At 49.0% G+C, this 21,852-nt stretch overlaps 1 protein-coding gene across 2 annotated transcripts in view; it reads right to left on the reverse strand.

Annotated features, from left to right (window-relative positions):
- The window catches only part of LOC138471708 (uncharacterized), a 188,029-nt gene extending 179,847 nt beyond the window's left edge, over positions 1-8,182 (reverse strand). For both annotated transcript variants that reach the window (XM_069609476.1, XM_069609477.1), the window contains exon 1: positions 8,061-8,182. The gene's annotated coding sequence lies outside the window, so the exon portion shown is untranslated. The remainder of the gene's footprint in view (positions 1-8,060) is intronic.
- Between the last annotated feature and the right edge of the window lie 13,670 nt (positions 8,183-21,852).

Raw genomic sequence — 21,852 nt, forward strand, 5'->3', positions numbered from 1 at the left:
AGGGTGTGATGTAATCCCAAATCTTATCTCTATATGAGAATGTCCTGACTGTGCAAGACGGAAGGGGCATGGTCCCTCGATATGAGAATGTTGTTTCTTTAAAAGGCAGAAGGGCATTGCGCAATCCCAAATCTCACCTCCACGTGAGAATGTTGCTGCTGTACAAGAGAGAAGGGCATGACATAATTGCAAGTCTCACCTGTGTATGGGAATGTCCTGACTCTGTTAGGCCGAAGGGCATGATGCCATTGCAAATCTCACCTCTATATGGGAATTTCCTGACTGTGCAAGGCCGAAGGAGGCTGACATCCCAAATCTCAGTTTTTCATGAGAATGCCTCGACTGTGCAAGACTGAAGGGGCATGGTCCCAAAATATGAGAATATTACTTTTGGCACTGCACAATCCAAAATCTCAGCTCCATATGAGTGGGCATGATGGTAAGGGAAAATATTTCCGGTAGCTAGCGAGTTCCAAAGCTCAAGTATGCTCTTTGTATGCTCTTTTCCTTCTCCCGCTGCCCCTTTCCCTCTTTCCCTCCTGTCATGCACTTGCACTAGTAGAAATGCCTCTAGCCTAGTACACTAGTTATTTTTGTTAACTTCAAGGCCTAAGAATGATGACTGTATTCCCTTGTTCCCTTCCCGCTTTGAAGCACTTCACTTGCGTATAAGCGCTTTACAAATAAACAATTACAATTGATATAGTAAATACAATTCTTCCTCTTTCTGTCACAAAAACGGTCTTTTATTTTATGGCAAGTGCTGGTGTTTTCGATTCCTCCCACTCCTCCCCAGTCCCCCGTCTGTGCAGTGGGTGAGCCTTTGTTTTGTGGAATCTTTGGTAAACACTGAGCAAAAGGCCAGATCTATCTTCTATACTTGCAAGGAGCTGACACATATTGTCCCGCGGCTATTTCAGGTGGCAACCGAATCACCTGCTCATTCTAGTGAAATGCGGGTGAAGCGTGGAATTGCCAAACAGGTTCTGCAGAAGGAAGAATGCACTACAGGTTGAACTCGATTTGAACGAAACATGCGAGCACACAAACCTTAAGGCAAGTAGGTCCTGCCAATCGGTGAACCAGAAGCTTGTGTTTATGGATGGGAGTGGGCTATATGATGTGGTGTGAATGTATACTGATAGTATTTCTGGTCTTCTGGGTCCAGGTGCTATGGGTACTCTTCTGTGAAAATCCATTGAAATCAAAGCTGGTCTCCTACTGAAATGGCCATGAATAAGTGCTGGCTCCAGTAACCGCCAGTAGAACTTCCAGCTGATCGGCTGCAAATGCTTTCTACTGAATCTACTTGCTGTATATGGTATTTTGGGGCTACTTTTTTGCCGCAGGAGAATTCGTCGAATTAGATTTAGTCGAATTATTTTTGTCGGATTTTGCCGCAAATATATGTGGGGGGTGGGTTTAGGAGAATAATTAATATAGGGATGTACGGGGGCTGCGAGGATCTCCCCCCCCATATATTTGCGGCAAAATGTTCGCTTGTGTATATTTATGGCAAAGGAATGACACACAATATGGAAAAAAGTCCCTTGATCACAGTTACAGTCACAATAGGCGCTGTGTGATAGATCTCTGATTAGAAGTGCTAGCCTCGCCGTATAATGTCCCCTGCGTGTGGCTACTATGACACGCATGTGTCGGCGACATTGGAGCATTCACGACTGTACTATGCCTGTCATATAACAGTGAACACCTGCTGGCTTTACTGATGCTGGCAATTACTAGCATAAAGAATGGGCCTCGTGAGTGTACGCAACGAGGCAGCCACCGACCCCCTCATGTTGCTGCTTTGCAACTCCAGTGATGTAAACAGAATAATACAAGTGCGCTACCTTCAGGCTTGGGTACCTGTATGCAGATGGTGACACGCCCCATGCCATTTGGATGATGGAAGTGCAGTACTGTTTTTTTAGTTTGCATTCTGGGACTTGCAGTCCTGGATTTAACCATTCTAAATCCAGGGCAAGAAGCCCCAGAGTGCAAACAAAGGAAGTGGGACTGCAGCATCGTCTCCCAAACAGTACCTAGGCAGATTGTAGTGCCCAGGGGAGATAAAGGATTCATAGTCAATGGCGACTGGTGGTTTTACCCATGGGATGTCTTAATATTTCCCCTCAATTAGTGGGACCAAATGGGCATAGTTAGGGAGCCCAAAGCAATGCAAGACAGTTTGGTGTGCCCCGCCCCCACCCCCAGAACATTTTTACAAAATGGGTTAATATGGTACATTTTACAGCACTTTTTGTGAGACAAACTGGATGAAAGGCCTTATAATTCGTAATCTGTTCTGCAGAGTAACACAAGGAAACATTATATATATCTACCATGCTTGGTCATCAACCGTACACAGAAGCATTGTACCACACTTTTGTGATCCCTGTGAACAGTAGAACACTTTCACGATGTTGTCTATCATATATGCAAGCACTGCCACTGGAAAGTACATATTTATGATGCCTTTGTCCACATTAAATGCCAGTAAAACACTTGGCCATGTTGCCTATGCACATGTAAGTGCCAGGATTGCCACTGTAAATCAGTTACAGGATGATGCCACAACATAAGCCAGCATGCCACTGAAAAAGGACCATTCATGCTGCCTGTGTGACCATGTGTCCTGCCTCTTCCACCGGACACACGTCAGTATTTAGTATTTTATTTATTTCTATAGCGCACCAGGCCCAGGGGCAACAGGGCGCTTAACTTAGTTACAACAAGATGAAAGCATGACAAGGCAATGTGACAGAGTATTACAGGAGTATTACAGGAGGATTTACAGAATTTACAGAATATACATTCAAGCGAATATCGATAAGGCAGTGATTTACAGGATAGTTAATAAGGGATGCAGAGTAGGTCAAAGTGCAAGTAGGGCAGTAAACTGGTGTTAGCTGTCTTGGGCGGATAGCCAAGCTTTGGTAAGGTGTTTGAATTTCAGGAAGGAAGGTTCTGCTCTAAGGTCATTGGGGAGTGAGTTCCAAAGTTTGGCTGCCAGGATGGGGAAGCTGGTTCCACCTGATCTTTGGAGATTAAAACGCGGGATGACAAGGCAGTTGGCTTGGGCCGCTCTGCGAGGTCTGGTGGAATTGTGGAAAGAGAATCTGTTTGCCAGGTAGCGAGGGGCTTGGTTGTGGAGGCATTTGTGTGTGAGAGCCAGGGACTTCAAGGAGATGCGATGTGGGATAGAGAGCCAGTGCAGGTTGCGCCTGGTGTCAGATATATGCTGGCGCCTAGGAATGTTAAGGGCCGCTCTGATCGCATTGTTTTGGACAATTTGTAGCTTGTTTAGATTGCGGAGATTAGTACCTAGATAGAGGGCATTACAGTAGTCGACCTTGGATAGTACGAGGGTCCTGGCCAAGGTTACGCAGTTGGCTGTGGTTAGGAACGGGCGACAGGCGGTGATGAGCTTGCAAGTATACGCTGCTGCAGATGAGACTGCGTTGGACTGTCTAGTCAAGGATAGGGTTGAGTCAATGTAAATCCCTAGGGTTTTCGTGTCCTTAGCAATAGGGATGGTGTTCCCATCAATGGTGAAAGACTTGAAAGCAGGGTCAAGTTTAGTGAGTTTTTGTGGTGAACCAAGAATGAGGAGCTCTGTCTTTTCATCATTTAGGCAGAGGCCGTGTTGGGCCATCCACGCTTGGATGACCTGGTAGATGGCGTTGATGGCGAGGGAGTCAGTTGTGTAGTCTCCTGTGATGGGGATTAGTATCTGGGTGTCGTCAGCGTAATTGGTATACGTGACGCCCAAATGGTCCAGAATATCAAAAAGGGGTTTGGTAAACACGTTATATAACGTGGGCGAGACACAAGACCCTTGAGGCACACCACAAGAGACCGGAGCGGGTGGTGCGGCCGCAAGTGGGGAAAACACGCGCATTGATCTATTATCCAGGAAGGATCTGATCCAAGTAGAGGCATTTTCTGAGAAATGTGCGGCTGATTTGAGGTGATGGCAGAGAATTTTGTGATTGACAAGATCAAAAGCAGCAGAGAGGTCCAGGAGAAGTAATAACGCCAGTTTGCCTTTGTCTTTGAGATCTTCGATCTGCGTTTTTAAATCGATAAGGGCGGTCTCAGTGCCATGGCGAGGCCGGAACCCTGATTGCCTGAGTCCCAGAAGTTTATTTGATTCAAGGTATTCCTGAATTTGTAGGTAGGCCGCGCGGTCAAGGATTTTTAGTAAAAAAGGTACAGTGGTAATTGGTCTGTAGTTTGTGGGTATGCTGGGATCCAGGGTAGGTTTTTTCAGAAGCGGGATGACCCACGCATCCTCAAGATTGTCCGGTACAATCCCAGAGCTAAAGGAGGAGTTGATGAGCGTAGTGATGAATGGTGCTAGGTCGTGAGCTGCTTCCTTAATAATAGGTGCAGGACAAAGGTCACCCTGACAATTGGACGGTTTAAGGCTAGTGATGATCTTTTCCACTTCGAGAATGGAGAGTGGAGAGAAGCTAAAAGGAGTCAGAGAGTCTGTGATAGAGAGGTTTATGGTAGGTATAGGGATCTGTAGAGGGTTAGATTGAAGGCTAGATTGTTTGTTGTTGATTTTAATTTGGAGAGTGGCAATCTTACCTAGGAGAGCTTCTTGGATTTTGGAGCACCAGGTGCTATCTTTGGTACAGGTGTCAGGTGGAGTAACAGGAGTTTCAAGTTCTTTTAGGATTTTAAACAATTCTTTGGTGTTAGATTTGGCTTGTTCGATGCGTTTGTTGTATGTGTCTTTTTTTGCCTGGAATATAGCTTCCTTGTAGTTAAGGGTGGCCAGGAGTACGCATGATTTGTTAGCTAGAGAGTGATTGCTTCTCCAGTGGGATTCTGCAATTCGTTTTTCTTTGCGTAGAGCTCTGAGATGGGGTGTAAACCAAGAGTTTAGGTGGGCTCGAGGTTTAGATTTTCTCAGTTTCGAGGGTGCAATGGTGTCTAAGGCTATAAGCATGGCCCGGTTGAATGTGTCGACCAGGGCCGTAGGGTCAGAGCATGAGGGATCCCGGTCATTGAGAGCTGGAAGGAGGAGGGGGAGGAGTCTATCACAGGTAATGTTGCGTTTGTTACGGGTGGCCATAGCCGGGGCAATGTTGTGAGGGAGGCTGATAGGTTTGGACTCAATATTGAATGTAATTAAGTTGTGGTCTGTCCAGGCGCACTGTTGGTTAGAGGTGATGTTGATGGGACAGTTGAGGGCGGCTAGCCAGTCAAGGGTTCTGCCCTTGTTGTGGGTGGGTTGGTTTAGGAACTGAGTGAATCCAGCATTAGTGAGGATGTTGTCAATAGACGAAGCAGCAGTGTCCTTGGGGTCGTGGAGACCTAAGTTGAAATCCCCCAGTATCATGACCTGGGAGTTAGCTTTGGTGTTGTGTGTGAAGATGTTAGAGAGGTCCTCCGCGAAGGTGGATAGTGGGCCGGGTGGCCGGTAGAGTAGATGGAAGGTGATAGAATGGTTAGGTGTGACAGCTAGTTTAGCTGTCAGTGCTTCCAGAGTGGAGGAGTGATGTGTGGCTGAGAGGTGGAAGTTCAGAGCGTTTTTGTGGATGATGGCGATGCCACCTCCTTTAGACGGGAGGGATTTACGGTCATGTCTGATAATGTTGTAGCCTGGAGGGATAGCGAGGGAGAGAAGAGGACCTGAAGCTGGGTGGAGCCAGGTTTCAGTGATTGCTATAAAGTCGAGGTCAAGGTTGAGGATCAAGTCAGCTACTTCTAGGGCGTGAGCCGGGAGTGATCTGGCGTTGATTAGCGCGCCTTTGATATTGTTTGAGTTAGGGGAGTTGGAAGATGGTGGTAGATTAGGTGTAAGTGTGGGTGGTGACAAAGGGTGAGGCAGTTTGATGCGGTGAGCTAAGTCAGGCATGTCTACTTAAAAAAGCAAGTGTTCAAGCAGGTGTCACAGGGCCACAACAGGGCATGGAGGAGGGGCAATCCACCCCCAGCACTCTCTGGCTCCATCACTGCTCAGAAATGGAATGAAGCATGTTGGCATGCACACACCTACTCACTCTATGATGCCTTTGACATGGGTGTCTAGTGTCACTTTACTTTGTGCACTGAAATGATTACCAAAGATCTCAGTGCACAGAGTATAAAGAAAGGTGCTGAGTCGGGCGCAGAGGTATTATGTCTTTATTTATTCTCCAGGGCATTTTGCAGTTTTTGAAATTGGGCACGAGTCAGGAGCTAGGTTTCCGCCTCACTTTTCCTTCTACCTCCAAAAACCATTTGGTTTTTACACCAGGTAATATTTTCCCGCTGGCATAAAACCTATGGATTCCTATTGCATCCGTCTGCTTTTTGTACTAGCAAAAACCAGGTGGATTCCAAAGGAGTCCATTCTAAATGCATAAATGCACGAATACACAAATGAAAAGCGGCGTTTACCCTATTTGCAAGGCAAAGCACAAAACAAAGGCATACGGGCGATTACACCTGCAATTACATCTTTGCAGCGTGTTGCAGGGCATGGATAGAGTCGGGAGTAGAACTTTACACTTTGGTGATAATCAGTGATGACATTACTGACTCCGTTATTTTCTCTATTGAATGAGTAATTTGGTATGGAGGGAGGGATGCAGTAGGATGGTGTACACATCCTTGTATCTTTACTTTTTAATCTGTATGAAAGGAGTTAGCATACAGGGAAGAACAATACAAATGTTAACACTGCAACTAGCAGCTAACAACAATGTTTGTGACAAAACATCTGCAGTGTTACTCCTAATCTGGCGAGCCTTCCAAGATTTTAGATTAAAAAAATACTGGGGAGGGGTTTCATATTCTAGGTGAAGGGAATCGGAAATAATGGCGGTAAATGTAATTACATATAGACCTCATTTTGGTGCATTTGTTTGCAGGGTAACAGGGCAGCATTAAATTACCACCTGGTGCACGGTGGTTCCTTTGAAATCCATTGCAAATACTTCCTGCTTTGTACACATTTTACTGTCAGGGTGACTATTTTGACAGATCAAATGAGCATCGTACATTAAGTGTGCATTAAACGCTCAGAAGGAATGCACGCATTTACTAACACAGACATGTTTGATACATTGGTGACCATTCTCATCTTCCCAAAAGGCACTTTATTTTTATGCAAAGCAGCCAGTATACTATATCCATGGAACCCAAATTATTTGCCACTTCGCTCTGTCCCTTAGTCCTGCCCGCACCACTGACAATCCACCCCTCCCTCTGAAAGGGGGGAGGGGTTCCCCCAGTAAATGTTGTCCATTTGCATCACTGATTTCACATTAATTTTCCTCCTCGCTTTTCCACCACGTTGTGAAAATGAGGAACATTGAATGGATGTGACTTTGTACACAAAAGTGAGCATGATGGAGCCGTCCCCGCTGTGCAATAAAGATGAGGGTGGTACATGACCCCCCACTCAATGGCCCTCATTACGACCCTGGCGGAGAACCATGGTGCAATTTGCACCATGGTCCATGGCGCTAAGCTGCCAACTCCTCCATGGTGGTTGGCGGACTTACCGCCCCATCCCGACCTTGGCGGGGCGGTAAGTCCCCAATCCCCATTTACCCTTCCCCATTCCCATTTTTGCCCCATAGGGTATAATGGGAGTGGGGAAGGCGTTAATTACTCCACCGTAAATTACGGTGGCGTAATTAACAACAAGTCCCGTAGCGCCATGGATTTTTCCGCCTGCAAAAAGCAGGCGTAAAAATCACCATGGCGCTACGGGAACTCGTACTCTGGCGGAAAGGGGCGCCATGGTTTACGTCGGCGTAAACCCCTTTCCGCCAGGGTCCTAATGAGGGCCAATGAAAGCAACATAGAGAATGCTGCTTTTTTTCTGAGAGGCTGAGTAATTAGGGGCGGTAACACAAGCGTCGAAAAGTGAGATTTTTAATGCGATCTACAGCTCGCAGGGAGAAGCGCAAGAGGAGAGAACGTGAGGGGGGCGCAGGTTAATGGCAAAGTGGAGTGCAAGCAATCATGATAATGTACACAACATGTGGACAGAGCCACAATAACGCAAACATTAACGACCAGGAAAAGAGCAGACCATCATATGCAGTTACCTCGAAAGTCCGGAAACCAAAGCGGTCTGAAGTTTAAAACAGCCAAATGTTTCGGACAAGCGAACGGGCAGTGCTGCCGGCACGCCTGTGTTCAGCGGATGGCAAGAGGCATGAGCTTTCTTCTTCGCGTGGAGGGTGTGAGCACAGGCCAGGTATGGCAGACGCATGCGCAGTGTCGTCTGCACAAGGCCGAAGGGCATGGCACAATCCCAAATCTTACCTCCATATGAGAATTTGACATTGCAAGAGAGACAGGCATTGCACAATCCAAAATCTCATCTCACCTTCATGTGAGAATGTCGCTTCTGTGCAATGTAGAAGGGCATGACATAATCGCAAATCGTACCTTTATATGGGAATGTCCTGACTGTGCAGGGCTGAAGGACATGGTCCCGCAATATGAGAATGTTGCTTCCTTACAAGGCACAAGGGCATTGCACAATCCCAAATCTCACCACAATATGAGAATGTTGCTGGTGTTCAAGAGAGATTGGTATGACATAATACCAAATCTCACCTCTATATGGGAATGTCCTGACTGTGCAAGGCTAAATAGCATGGTCCTCCAACATGGGAATGGCGGTCTGTACAAGGCAGAAGGCCATGGCACAATCCCATTTCTCACCTCCACATGAGAATGTCGCTGCTGTGCAAGAGACAAGGGCATGACATCATTTCAAATCTCACATCTAGATTCCAATGTCCATACTGTGCAAGACTGAAGAGTCATGGTCCGTCAACATGAGAATGTCAGTCTGTACAAGGCAGAAGGGCATGGCACAATCCCAAATCTTACCTCATATGAGAATGTCGCTTCTGTGTCAGAGAGAAGGTTATGACATAATCACAAATCTCACCTCTATATGTGAATGCCCTTTCTGTGCAAAGCCGAAGGGTGTGATGTAATCCCAAATCACACCTCTATAAGGGAATGTTGCTGCTGTGCAAGGCTGAAGGGCATTGTCCCTCAATATGAGAATGTTGCTTCTGTACAAAGCAGAAGGACATTGCACAATACCAAATCTCACCATCAAATGAGAATGTTGCTGCTATGCAGGAGAGAAAGGCATGACAATCTCAACTCTCACCTCTATATGGGAGTGGCCTGACTGTGCAAGGCTGAATGGCATGGTCCCTCAATATCAGAATGTTGCTTCTGTGCAAGAGAAAATGGCATGACGTAATCCCAAATTTCACCTCCATATGAGAACATCCTGTCTTTGCAAGGCCGAAGGGCATGATGTAATCCCAAACCTCAGCTCTATATGAGAATGTTGCTGCTGTGCGAGAAAGAAGGGTGTGACGGTATCCCAAATCTCACCGCTATGTGAAAATGTCCCACTTTGAAAAACCGAAGGGTCATGGTCCCTCAATATGAGACTGTCCCTTCTTTACAAGGCAGAATGACATTGCACAATCACAAATCTCACCTCAATATGAGAATGTTGCTGCTGTGCAAGAGAGAAGGGCATGACAGAATCACAAATCTCACCTCTATATGGGAATGTCATGATTATGCAAGGCCGAAGGGCATGATGCAATCCCAAATCTCACCACCATATGGGAATGTCACTGCTGTGCAAGAGAGAAGGGCACAACATAATACCAAATCTCGCCTCTATATGGGACTGTCCTAACTGTGCAAGACCGAAGGGACATGGTCCCTCACTATGAGAATGTCCCTTCTGTACAAGGCAAGACATTGCACAATCCCAAATCTCACCTCCATATGAGAAAGTATCTGCAGTGCAAGAGAGAAGGGCATGACATAATCCCACATTTTACCTCTATATGAGAATGTCCCGACTGTGCAAGACCGAAAGGGCATGCTCCCTCAATATGAGAATGACGCTTCTGTACAAGGTTTAAGGGCATTGCACAATCCTAAAGCTCACCTCCATACATATGAGAATAGCGCTCCTGTGCAAGAGAGAAGGGCATGACATCATCACAAATCTCACCTCTCCTTGGGAATGTCCTGGCTGTGCACGGCCAAAGGGCTTGATGCATTCCCAAATCTCTCCACCATATGGGTATGTCACTGTTGTCCAAGAGAGAAGAGTACAACATAATCCCAAATTTTACCTCTCTATGAGAATGTCCTGACTGTGCAATGCCAAAGGGTGTGATGAAATCTCAAATCTCACCTATACATGGTAATGTCCAGACTGTGCACGGCTGAGCGGAGGGCTCCAGAAGTAGGGGATTTAGGAAGAAAGCATTGTAGATAGTAACGCCCCAGCCCCAGAAAGCCTTGTGGACTATGCAGAGGGACTTGAACTTGATCCTTGCAGCCACAGGGAGCCAGTGGAGGGATTTCAGCACCGGAGAGATGAGCTCCCTGGGCTTGAGGCCAAGAATAAGTCTTGCAGTTCTGTTCTGCATAAATTGAAGAGGTCGGAGGGTAGAAGTAGGAAGATTGAGAAAGAGACTGTTGCAGTAGTCTTCTCTGGAGAGAACCAGGGCTCTGGAGATGGTGAGCCTCTGGGGGAAGGTGAGAAAAGGTACAATACCTCTGAAGAGGTACAGTTGATAGTGGGACTTTTTGGAAGGGTCGGAGATGTGAGAAGAGAAGGAGAGAGTACAGTCGAAGATGACCCCCAGATTATTTGCCTCACTGGTGGGTGAGGGCGCAGGACCAAGGGAAGCCAGCCAGAGTGAAAGTGGGAAAGCGGGAGTAGGGGTCCCAATGAGGACGATCTCTGTTTTACTGGCATTAAGGCAGAGATCATTAGCCGCACAGCGGGACTAAATTGCGGGCAGTCAGGAAGGAGCGAGGAGGAGGAAGAGGCTGAGGGTAGCCTGAAGGGGAGCTTAGTGTCATCCGCATAACACTGAACATTGGAGATGGTGGCAGAGATCTTGTGGGCCAAAGGGCCCATATAGACATTGAAAAACCGGGGGATAGATAGATCCAATAGATGGAGAGCAAGTGGAGGCTACTTGCAATGAGAGCTACCGAGTCAGAGGCGGCCGCTCTAGGCGGTGCAGCCTGGCGTGGTGAGGCTCTGGAGTAGGGTGCCTTACTCGAATCTCGCTGTGACGGAGCAGCAAGTCTCAGCGAGTACAGTGAGCTTGGGCGCAAGGCTTGCAGGGTCGCTACAGCCACAGTGAGGAGTGCAGCATTTCTCAACCCTCGAAGCCCCCTTTGGCCCCTAGGATTCCCAGCCTTTTGCCCTTCAGCCACCTCGCTGCGGATGAGCCATTTTTCCAAGCAGAGATTTGGGTGTAGATCCTTATCCTCTGCAGGTGACTCCCTCTGGAACAGCCTCCCTGCCTCCTTTTCGTCTTGAGCCGTATCTCCTTAAGTTCTTGAAACACCTCAAGATCTTCCTCTTCTTCTCTTACTCTCTCCCTCTCCCCTGCTAAACTCCTTTCTCTTTTCTCCTGCTTCCCTCCTATTTTATCATCTCCAACTCTGCTCAGTTTCGCTGACTGGTCGCCTGGTGCACCTCCAGAGCATCACAGGTCCCAGGCTCCCCCGCCTGTCCTGCACTTGCCTCCGGATCTCTGCACTCTGCTTGGCACGACTGCACTTGAAATACGTCCCATGAGAGAGGCACCCACTTTGCACTTAACCCAGGCCCCTTCTGGACTGGGCACACTTGTCCCCCTCCTCCTCCCTCGCACTTCCTGTCTGTGCACTTGCACGTTCTTGAAAGTACTAGGCCGAGCAAGATTGTCCTGCCCTCCCTCTGTCGCCCCTCCCTAGCTTGGTTGTGACTGAAATACTTGTGCACAGGTGCATTAGTGATGACCAACCACCAATTAATCTGAACATGGCCAGGCCTAGTACAGTAATTTATTGTTCTGTATGTCCTTTTCCCTCTCCCCCACCATTCTCTCCCCACTCTCGGTCATGCACTTGCACTATCTGACAAGTCGTAAGGCATAGTGCAGTAGTTTATTGATTGTATGCTCTTTTCCTTCTCCCTCAGCCTCTTTCCCTCTTTCTCTCCTGTCATGCACTTGCACTAGTAGAAATGCCTCTAGCCTAGTACACTGGTTATTTTTGTTAGGTCATTCAGAAACTTCAATGCCTAAGAATGACGACTGTATTCCCTTGTTCCCTTCCCGCCTTGAAGCTCTTTGAAGCACTTCACTTGTGTATAAGCGCTTTACAAATAAACAATTACAATTGCTATAGTAAATACAATTCTTCTTCTTTCTGACACAAAAACGGTCTTTTGTTTTATGGCAAGTGCTGGTGTTTTCGATTCCTCCCACTCCTCCCCAGTCCCCCGTCTGTGCAGTGGGTGAGCCTTTGTTTTGTGGAATCTTTGGTAAACACTGAGCAAAAGGCCAGATCTATCGCTATACTTGCAAGGAGCTGGCACACATTGTCCCGCGGCTATTTGAGGTGGCAACCGAATCACCTGTGCATTCTAGTGAAATGCGGATGAAGCCTGGAATTCCCAAACAGGTTCTGCGGGAAGGAAGAGTGCACTACAGGTTGAACTCGATTTGAACGAAACATGCGAGCACACAAACCTTAAGGCAAGTAGGTCCTGCCAATCGGTGAACCAGAAGCTTGTGTTTATGGATGGGAGTGGGCTATATGATGTGGTGTGAATTTATACTGATTGTATTTCTGGTCTTCTGGGTCCAGGTGCTATGGGTACTCTTCTGTGAAAATCCATTGAAATCAAAGCTGGTCTCCTACTGAAATGGCCATAGTGCTGGCTCCAGTAACCGCCAGTAGAACTTCCAGCTGATCGGCTGCAAATACTTTCTACTGAATCTACTTGCTGCATATGGTATTCTGGGGATAGGTGTTTTGCCGCAGGAGAATTCGTCGAATTAGATCCAGTCGAATTATTTTCGTCGGATTTTGCCGCAAATATGTGGGGGGTGGGTTTAGGAGAATAATTAATATAGGGATGTACAGGGGCTGAGGGGATCTCCCTCCATGTATTTGCGGCAAAATGTTCGCTTGTGTATATTTATGGCAAAGGAATAACACACAATATGGAAAAAAGTCCCTTGATCATAGTTACAGTCGCAATAGGCGCTGTGTGATAGATCTCTGATTAGAAGTGCTAGCCTCGCCGTATAATGTCCCCTGCGTGTGGCTACTATGACAAGCATGTGTCGGCGACATTGGAGCATTCACGACTGTACTATGCCTGTCATATAACAGCGAACACCTGCTGGCTTTACTGATGCTGGCAATTACTAGCATAAAGAATGGGCCTCGTGAGTGTATGCAACGAGGCAGCCACCGACCCCCTCATGTTGCTGCTTTGCAACTCCAGTGATGTAAACAGAATAATACAAGTGCGCTACCTTCAGGCTTGGGTACCTGTATGCAGATGGTGACACGCCCCATGCCATTTGGATGATGGAAGTGCAGTACTGTTTTTTTAGTTTGCATTCTGGGACTTGCAGTCCTGGATTTAACCATTCTAAATCCAGGGCAAGAAGCCCCAGAGTGCAAACAAAGGAAGTGGGACTGCAGCATCGTCTCCCAAACAGTACCTAGGCAGATTGTAGTGCCCAGGGGAGATAAAGGATTCATAGTCAATGGCGACTGGTGGTTTTACCCATGGGATGTCTTAATATTTCCCCTCAATTAGTGGGACCAACTGGGCATAGTTAGGGAGCCCAAAGCAATGCAAGACAGTTTGGTGTGCCCCGCCCCCACCCCCAGAACATTTTTACAAAATGGGTTAATATGGTACATTTTTACAGCACATTTTGTGAGACAAACTGGATAAAAGGCCTTATAATGTGCAATCTGTTCTGCAGAGTAACACAAGGAAACATTATATATATGTACCATGCTTGGTCATCAACCGTACACAACCGTATACAGAAGCATTGTAGAACACTCTACTGATCCCTATGAACAGTAGAACACTTTCATGATGTTGTCCATCATATATGCAAACACTGCCACTGGAAAGTACATATTTATGATGCCTTTGTCCATATTAAATGGCAGTAAAACACTTGGCCATGTTGCCTTTGCACATATAAATTGCCACTGTAAATAAGTTACATGATGATGCCACAACATAAGCCAACATGCCACTGAAAAAGGACAATTCATGCTGCCTGTGTGACCATGTCTTCTGCCTCTTCCACCGGACACAAGCACACTGCACGTGTACACACACTGCACTTGTACACACACACAGTCACTCAGCCACACACACACATACACATACTCAGACTCACTCCCTTTCACCCTTACTCTGCACAACATTTTTTAAACCCTTTTTCTAAAAGAAAATACATTTCCATTTGGTCATCTCATTACTCCTACGTCCCGTCCCCTTTCCTCCATACTTGTGGGACATCTCTCGGTCCTGTGGGACGGGTCCGGAGCACTTTGTAAAAAGCATCCACATTTTTTTAAAAATGTGTCCCTCCTCTCTTTCCTGCGTGGGGCCCGGCACGCGGCCGTAACCCCGCCCACCTTGGCTCCGCCCCACGCATCGCCCATCAGTCCTTTTCTCCGCTCGATCGGGGCCGGACGCACTTGCATCCTCGGAAGATTTTCTTCCCTTTTTTCCTCTCTGGCTCTCGCTAGCGTTCGTTTACTAGTCTGTCTATGTCTTTCAAATGAGACTTTCCAGATTGTTCATCGTGTCACTGTCGCTTTGCGAGGACGGATCCCCATCCTCTTTGTTTAGAGTGTTTGGGTCCGGAACACCGTTGTGACTCCTGTTTTTACTGTGACTCCCTTTCGGTCTGGGCACTTCAACGTCGGTTGGAGCGGTGGGAGGAGGTGTTACGACGAACTCCTCCTTCACATTTTCAGGCGTTCATCGACGAGAAGAAAAAACGCCTGGTAAGTTCTTTACTTTTCAGAGCACCCCGGCCGGGGGATACCTTCCCGGGTTCCTCTCGGTCTGGGAGGGGCGTTGATCGCTCTGTTACCGGGGTTCGCCCTGAGGTGCCCGTTGGGCCTAATAATTATCCCGGGGTTTTCTCCGAGGGGCTCCGTAAGGGGCCTGTGAACACCGGAGTACGCTCCGAGGCCCCTCCTGTGGGGGCTGTTTGTAGACCCAGTTCTACTGAGTCGTGGGGTACCGGAGTTCACTCTGAGGCCTCTCTGTCGGCTTCCTGCAAAAGCAAAACCGGGGTGCGGCCTTGGCTGGGCTTGTAGTTACCGAACGGATGTTCGAGGCCTGCGCAGATAAGGCTGTTACCGGGCCTGGGTCAGAGGTCCCTCGTACAGAAGCTAAAGCTACCAACAGTTCTGAGAGGCCGGACAAGGATTTGTCGGTGAAAGCGATTGCTCATCGTTCCCGCTCTTGTGGTGACACCAGATCTGTTCAGGGGGCAAAGAAGCAAAGTTCTTCTTTTACCGGCAGTGCCGAGGTCCTTCCTTCGAAGGCTCAGTTGGCGGTTGGTATGTCACAAAAACATTCCAGGCCTCATAGTACCGGCTCGGCCGAGGTTCCTTATGTTAAGGCTAAGATTAAGACCCCTGATCCATCGACGGGGACCCCTGCCTCACTTCCTCACATGCCAAGTTCCCCTCAGTTGAGGACAAAATGGCGCCCGTTCCCACCACAGCGGCCATTTTAGGTGCTACCCCTACAACTACGCCATCGGCTTCTGGTGTAGGGCTCGGTCTCTTGGGTGAACCTAAGGTCCCTTGTGCGCATCCTTACCGGCCAGTTTATGATTGGAACACCCGGATGCCTCTTCCGCACAATGTTTCGTTGCCCGCGGGGGTGGCTCCTTTGATTTATGTGGATACGGTGGAGGGGCCGGTGTGGCACCCTTCCCCGTTACGTCCCTGGATTTGTCCACCTCATGAGAGGCCTCCTCAGGTCCCGAAACAATCTCCTGAGGATGCCTTTTTAGGTAAATTTCAACCGATTATGCGCACCGACCCCATGAGGGAATATTTCAAAGGGCTTTTCAAGGAGATATGTCCACCTGCGCCTCCGGCTCCACCCGTTCCTCCGGTGGTTCCGCCGGTGGTTCCGCCGGCACCTCCCTTGCCCGTTGTACCCCCCCTGCTCTTCCGCCTTTGCCTCCATTGTCCCCAGTGGACAAGGCAGTGCCTGACACGGCTCAGCAGGATCCAGACCTGTCAGATGACCCTCAAGGCGATCAGGACAACGAGGACCTTCCCCGCTCTATCAGAGCCTTTCATGACCGGGTACTGGACATGATGAGTTTCTTAGATGTTCTGGTGCCCGAGGCACCCCCTCCGCAGGAGGGCATGCTTTCTGGGGCGTTCACCCTGTCTCCCTTGGAGCGTACCGGCCTGTTCCTGCAGAAGGACGTTCTGGCCGAGGTCCGAAGAGTCTGGGAAAAGCCACACTCGGGACTTTTTGTCAATAAAAAGATTGACGCGAGGTACAGGCTGCATTCTTTGGAAGAGGTGGCCCTGTCGTCTTGTCCGCCTCCCTCCTCCACAGTGGTGGCTGAGGCCACTTTGCAGTCCAGGCCTGCAGCATCCTCTTCCACGACGGCTACTCAGGTTCTGGGAAAGGAGGACAAGCTCCTCGACTCCCTCGGGCGGAAAATCTTCGCCAACTCTGCCTTGCAGCTCAGGCAGGCCAACCCCGAATTGATATTGGCGGGAGCTAACATGCGGATGTGGAAAGGTCTGTCGAAGTTTGAGGAGCACATCCCGGTCGAGAAGTTGGAAGACTTCAAAGGATGCCAGGGTCTTGGCCCAGGATCTCCTGGAGGCTGCGGCTCATCACGTAGACACCTCGGCTCGGGGCCTGATGCTTGGGGTTGATACCTCACGGCAGGCGTTGTCATGGGGTAAGGTACCTATCATGGTGTCCCAGTGCTGGGAAAGGATCAGAGACTAATGGTAGCCAGCACCATGAAGAAACATGCCTTTGTAAGTAGAATCCTGCCTTACAAAAGGCTTCTATGTCCTTTCTGCAGGAGAATTGGCCTACAGACTACATTTACCAAGCACCCCCGGGCCAAGAACTACTTATTACAGCCCATGTCGGGCGGGGCACGTACGCATGTGTGCACAAGACCATCAAGAGCACAGGGCTTGTGCTCAGAGAAGATGTGTTCTCCGGAGCTCTGAGCAAGGGGAAGCGCACGAGGGGCCACGCCCCACGCATCCTCCACCCGGGCCCCTCGCCTCATTTAGATAAGTACCGCAAGCCACAGGCAGGCCAAGCAGACTTGGGGGAAGTCGCGCAGCGCTGTAGCGCATCGTAGAGAGTCAAGAGATTTCACCAGCAGCTGCGGCCAGGGGCACGCGCAGGGGGCTCTGCCCGAGGTTCTCATGCCCCCCTGCTCCAATAAAAGCTAAGTGTGAACGTCCTGACTACCAGTGCAGTAGTTTCAGCAATCCAAATCATGCGCAGACTTTAGGAGCTACGCAGCGCGATAGCTGTGCATGTATTAACCCACTAATTGCTGCGAGGTGACCTTCTGGAAGTGAACGCTCCTGATATTACGCGGCTTCCTGGAAGGTTACATGTCGATTCGTGTGAATTACAACACGAGTTGTTGCTACGCAGTGGCCCTCATAGTAGAAATAATACTTGGGACAATTACAGTTGCGGAGCCACGCGCGGCTGTAATCCGCTCGTGTAGGGCATAGTCTGGGCAGATGCATGTGCCTAACGATTTGAGCTTGGCGCACCTTGAGCATATCTAGGGTGAAATTAGCCACTTGTGTGAGAGTGTATGAATGCAAGGTTTGGTGTGTGATGTAACACGCAGATGGTAATTCCCACTCTCTTTTCAGCAATAACACTGCTCTGGATTCTGGACCTGAGAGTGCGCAGGCAGGAGGCCAGAACTCACCCCTTGAGATAAGTCTCTTTCTGGCTCTTAGCCCTTGTTGTGGGTGTGGGGGGGGAAATTGTGCATGCTGTGAATGTGCAAATGTTTTATTGTGTTTTCCTATGTCCCCTTCCCTGTCCACCTCCCCTATCCTAGTCCTCTCACAGGTTACCCTTGCTACGGAACCCATCCAGCCAACGAGACCCTAACCCTCTTTCCCCGCCGGGGTCGCGGAAGCTTGTGTAAGTCTTAACTTGCAGGCACCAAGACCGTGGAGGGGTTGCTTGGTTCGTGCCACTCCTGAGCCTGGAAGCTGGAGACCTGACAGGCGTGGCTGCATGCCACTAAATTTTCTAAGAAAGTGCAAGACAAGGTGTTGGACCTTCCATTCAATGGTAAGGAGCTTTTTCATTATTCTACTGATGTAGAGCTCACCAAAACCAAGAATAGCACTCAGACGGCTAAATCATTGTCTGTTCTGGTTAAAGCTCCTTTTAAATCCCAGAGACTGTTGTTGCAAAGTCGACCTTCCTCTGGTTTTAGGGGCTTCCTCGACCACAAATCTCGCAGAGTGGATACTCCTGCGGGGAATAACTGCCGTAGACAACAGCGCACGCGGTTTTTCTCCCGCTCCTCAGCCTCCTCATCAGGTTCAGGTGGCACCGCCACCGATAAGCCTGCCAAATGACGGTTTTCCAGGCTCGCACGAGACCCCGGTGGGAGGACGCATTGCGTCTCATTGGGAGGCGTGGCAGACCATCACAGAAGACAGATGGGTCTTGTCAGTTGCTCTAGCGGGCTTCCGCTTACCTTTACCCCCTACCCCACCCCTCAACTCTCCTTTTCAGCTGTCGGGCTCACCCTCCCTCAAGACCGAGGTTCAGAAACTTCTGGACCTCAGAGCTGTGGAACCCGTTCCCCTTGGGGAGCGAGGGGAGGGCTTCTACTCCTGGCTGTTTACGGTGCCCAAACCCAACCAGGCTGGCCTGTGCACCATCCTAGACCTTTCCCAGTTCAATCTTTTCCTACCCCAAGAGAAATTTAAGATGATCACGCCCAGCCAGATACGCTCCTCTTTGCAGATGGGCGATTGGCTCAGCATTGTGGATCTTCAGGATGCGTACATGCCTATCCTGATTTGGAATCCACACAGGAGATACCTCGCTTCTCTTTAGGAGAGGAGCACTTCCAATTTCGGGTGATTCCTTTTGGCCTCAGCTTGGCGCTGTGTGTCTTCACGAAGATGATTTCAGTGATTGCGGCCTATCTTCGTCTCCAGGGTATCCATGTGTATCCTTATTTGGACGACTGGCTCTTACGCAGCCCTTGTCCGTTGGCAGCAGCGGGTAACCTCCAGTCTCCCCTTCAGCTCCTGTTCCATCTTGGGCTGTCGGTGAACTGGCGGAAATCCTCCATGACGGTCTCACAGGACCTGATCTTCCTGGGTTTTCGTTGGAACATGATCGACTGCAGAGTGTATCTGACCAGGGACAGAATGGCGGATCTGTTGGCCATGTGTCAGATGTTTTCGCAGTCGGAGAGCATGTCGGCCTGGTGGTTCCAGAGGCTTCTGGGCCTCATGGCCTCATGTGTACTGGCTCTTCCTCTGGCTCGTCTCAAAATGAGACAGACCCAGATGGCTCTTCGGAATTCATGACGTTAGGCAGTGGATCCAGATTCCATGCGGATAATGATTCCGGATTCCATGAGAGTGGACCTGGATTGGTGGTCATCTCTCAGCAATCTGACTGGGGGCGCGGGGTTTCAGGACCCGGCCCCCACGGTCACGATCACGACAGACTCCTCCCTTCTCGGGTGGGGTGCGGCGTTAGGTCTTCTTCAGGTCTCGGACCTCTGGTCGCCTCAGGACAAGCTCCTGCACATAAATCATTTGGAGCTTCTGGCGATCTTCCTAGCGCTCAGGGCGTTCAGACCGCTCATTGTCAACAAGGTTGTCTGCATAAGAACGGACAATGTGGTATCAATGTATTACATAAACAAGCAAGGGGGAACAAAGTCTCCCCCCCTCGTGGACCTGTCCATCCAGATTTGGGGGTGGGCCGTGCTTCATGGTGTCTGGCTGCTTGCAGTGCACATCCCGGGCCAGCTGAATGTCACAGCGGATGCCCTCAGCCGGCAGACAGTGGTCAGCTACGAGTGGGAGTTGAAGGCGGAGGTCCTCTCATGGATTTTCTCGCGTTGGGGCACACCAAGGTGCACCTCTTTGCCACGGCGGTGAACAAGAAACTTCCTCAGTATGCCTACAGTATGCCTACAGAGGGGGGCTGGGAGCCTCCTCTCTGGGGGAAGCTCTCGAGATTCCATAGCACAACATGAGAGCTTACTGTTATGATGTGCTTGTCTGAGTCTGCTTAATCTAGTCATGTGCTTAGTGATGTCATGCCAGTGACGAGGATCTCTGGAAAGAAGAACCCTGGTGCAACTGAAGCTGGGAAGGAAGGTGACTGAAGAGTACTGCTGCGGGAGGTGCAGGGATCATCAGGGCGAAGGAAAGAAATGGACATCACCGCCCCCCAAGTAAGGAGACCAATCACCCAGGGCGGATAAGGGAGGAGGTTGAGGGCTCCATAGCTGTCAGGAGCAGCAGCCCGTTACTTAATGGGAGTGTTGTTTCAACGGGCATAAGGGACGTCCAGGGCCTGCATGAGAGCAGTGACATTAGCCCTCACGATGGAAGCGTCCCGCTAGCAGAGAGGTGTCCCATAACCTGGAGGCGTAGCATGGCTGGCTGTATTGTATTGTAAGGGCCTTGCCTATGGAAGCAGAAACTTGGAGCATCTAAGGTGCGGGGGCTGTTTTTTTTCCGTGAGATACACTGATCGGACTTTAACTGCTAGGTTAAGTACTAAGCGGGGCTGTGTTTTCGCATGAAACATGGTTTGGACATTAAGTGCTGTGGAAAGCGTTTTCCGCTGTAAGTTAAAATAAAGCAGAAGTATGGAAAAGTTGCTGTTTTCCACGCCGTACCGTGTTCGCGGGTGGTTCATCTGAGTGGCCGTTGGACGTTTGGTCGTGGCAGGAGCTCTAATCTTCAGCGCATTTAGTTGGGTATGATGATGTCAGACGGAATGCGCAGGGAGTCGGCGAACTTTTGGATCTTTGAACTCCAATGTTCTTTAGCCGGTAGCAGATGTCTTCCTGTTTGACTGTGCGACCAACCAGAGAAACAGACCCTCTTGCGTCCTTTTGTCTCAATCCTACGTCGTCGACGTATCTGGAACTGAGTGCGTGAAGCCTGTGCCGGCGCAGGATATGAATCTAATGTGCAGAGATCCGTTTTGCCGCATACATTTGGACGAGGCCAGGCATTACGGAAAGCAGGAAAAGGGGAACTCGCACATAGGGAAGGCGCCTTGCCTCGTCTTAAGGCTGCGAGGTGCGCTGAAACAGCCGCGGTGCAGAAATGCCGCTCCGTCTGTTAGGTAGCGGCCAACGGTGGTGGAGCATCCTAATATGTTGGGGTGCACTGTCGAGGACAACAGAGGACGACGTGAGGTTATGTAATGGGCCTCCGAGAGTATTGGTTCATCATTGCTTTATTAAGGAGATGCATGAGGTGCTGGCCATGCATGACACACTAATGCTGCAACGTTATAGTTTAAAAATGTTAAATTTGCTTGTGCATCAAGTCCTAATGTGGAACCAATATACATAGCGTATGTATTTTGAAGAAATGGCACATTTCAGAATGAGTGTGTGAGTGCTAGACCTGCGTTACAGGTCTACCATGCGGCGTGGTTGTTTAGTAAATATGCATTCTGTTAGGAACTTAACATATTTTGAGGATTTGCAGGTATTTATGAATTTTTGGACATTATTGTGAACTGTGCATAGTAATTTGAAGAAATATGGTGGTTTGGAAAGTCCTTTGGTATAGAACTCATTTGAGTGTGTATGAGCTAGCTTAACCTATTGAAGATTTTTAGGTATTGGATTGATTTATAACAACATGGACTGAAACTTTTAACTCCCGTATATGTGGTTCCTACTGGATATGAGAGTTTGGTCTAAAATGCTAAGTGCCGAAGAAGTAGAAGTG

This window comes from Ambystoma mexicanum, chromosome 8, assembly GCF_040938575.1.
Source record: "Ambystoma mexicanum isolate Mex_15411 chromosome 8, UKY_AmexF1_1, whole genome shotgun sequence".
Taxonomy (NCBI): domain Eukaryota; kingdom Metazoa; phylum Chordata; class Amphibia; order Caudata; family Ambystomatidae; genus Ambystoma; species Ambystoma mexicanum.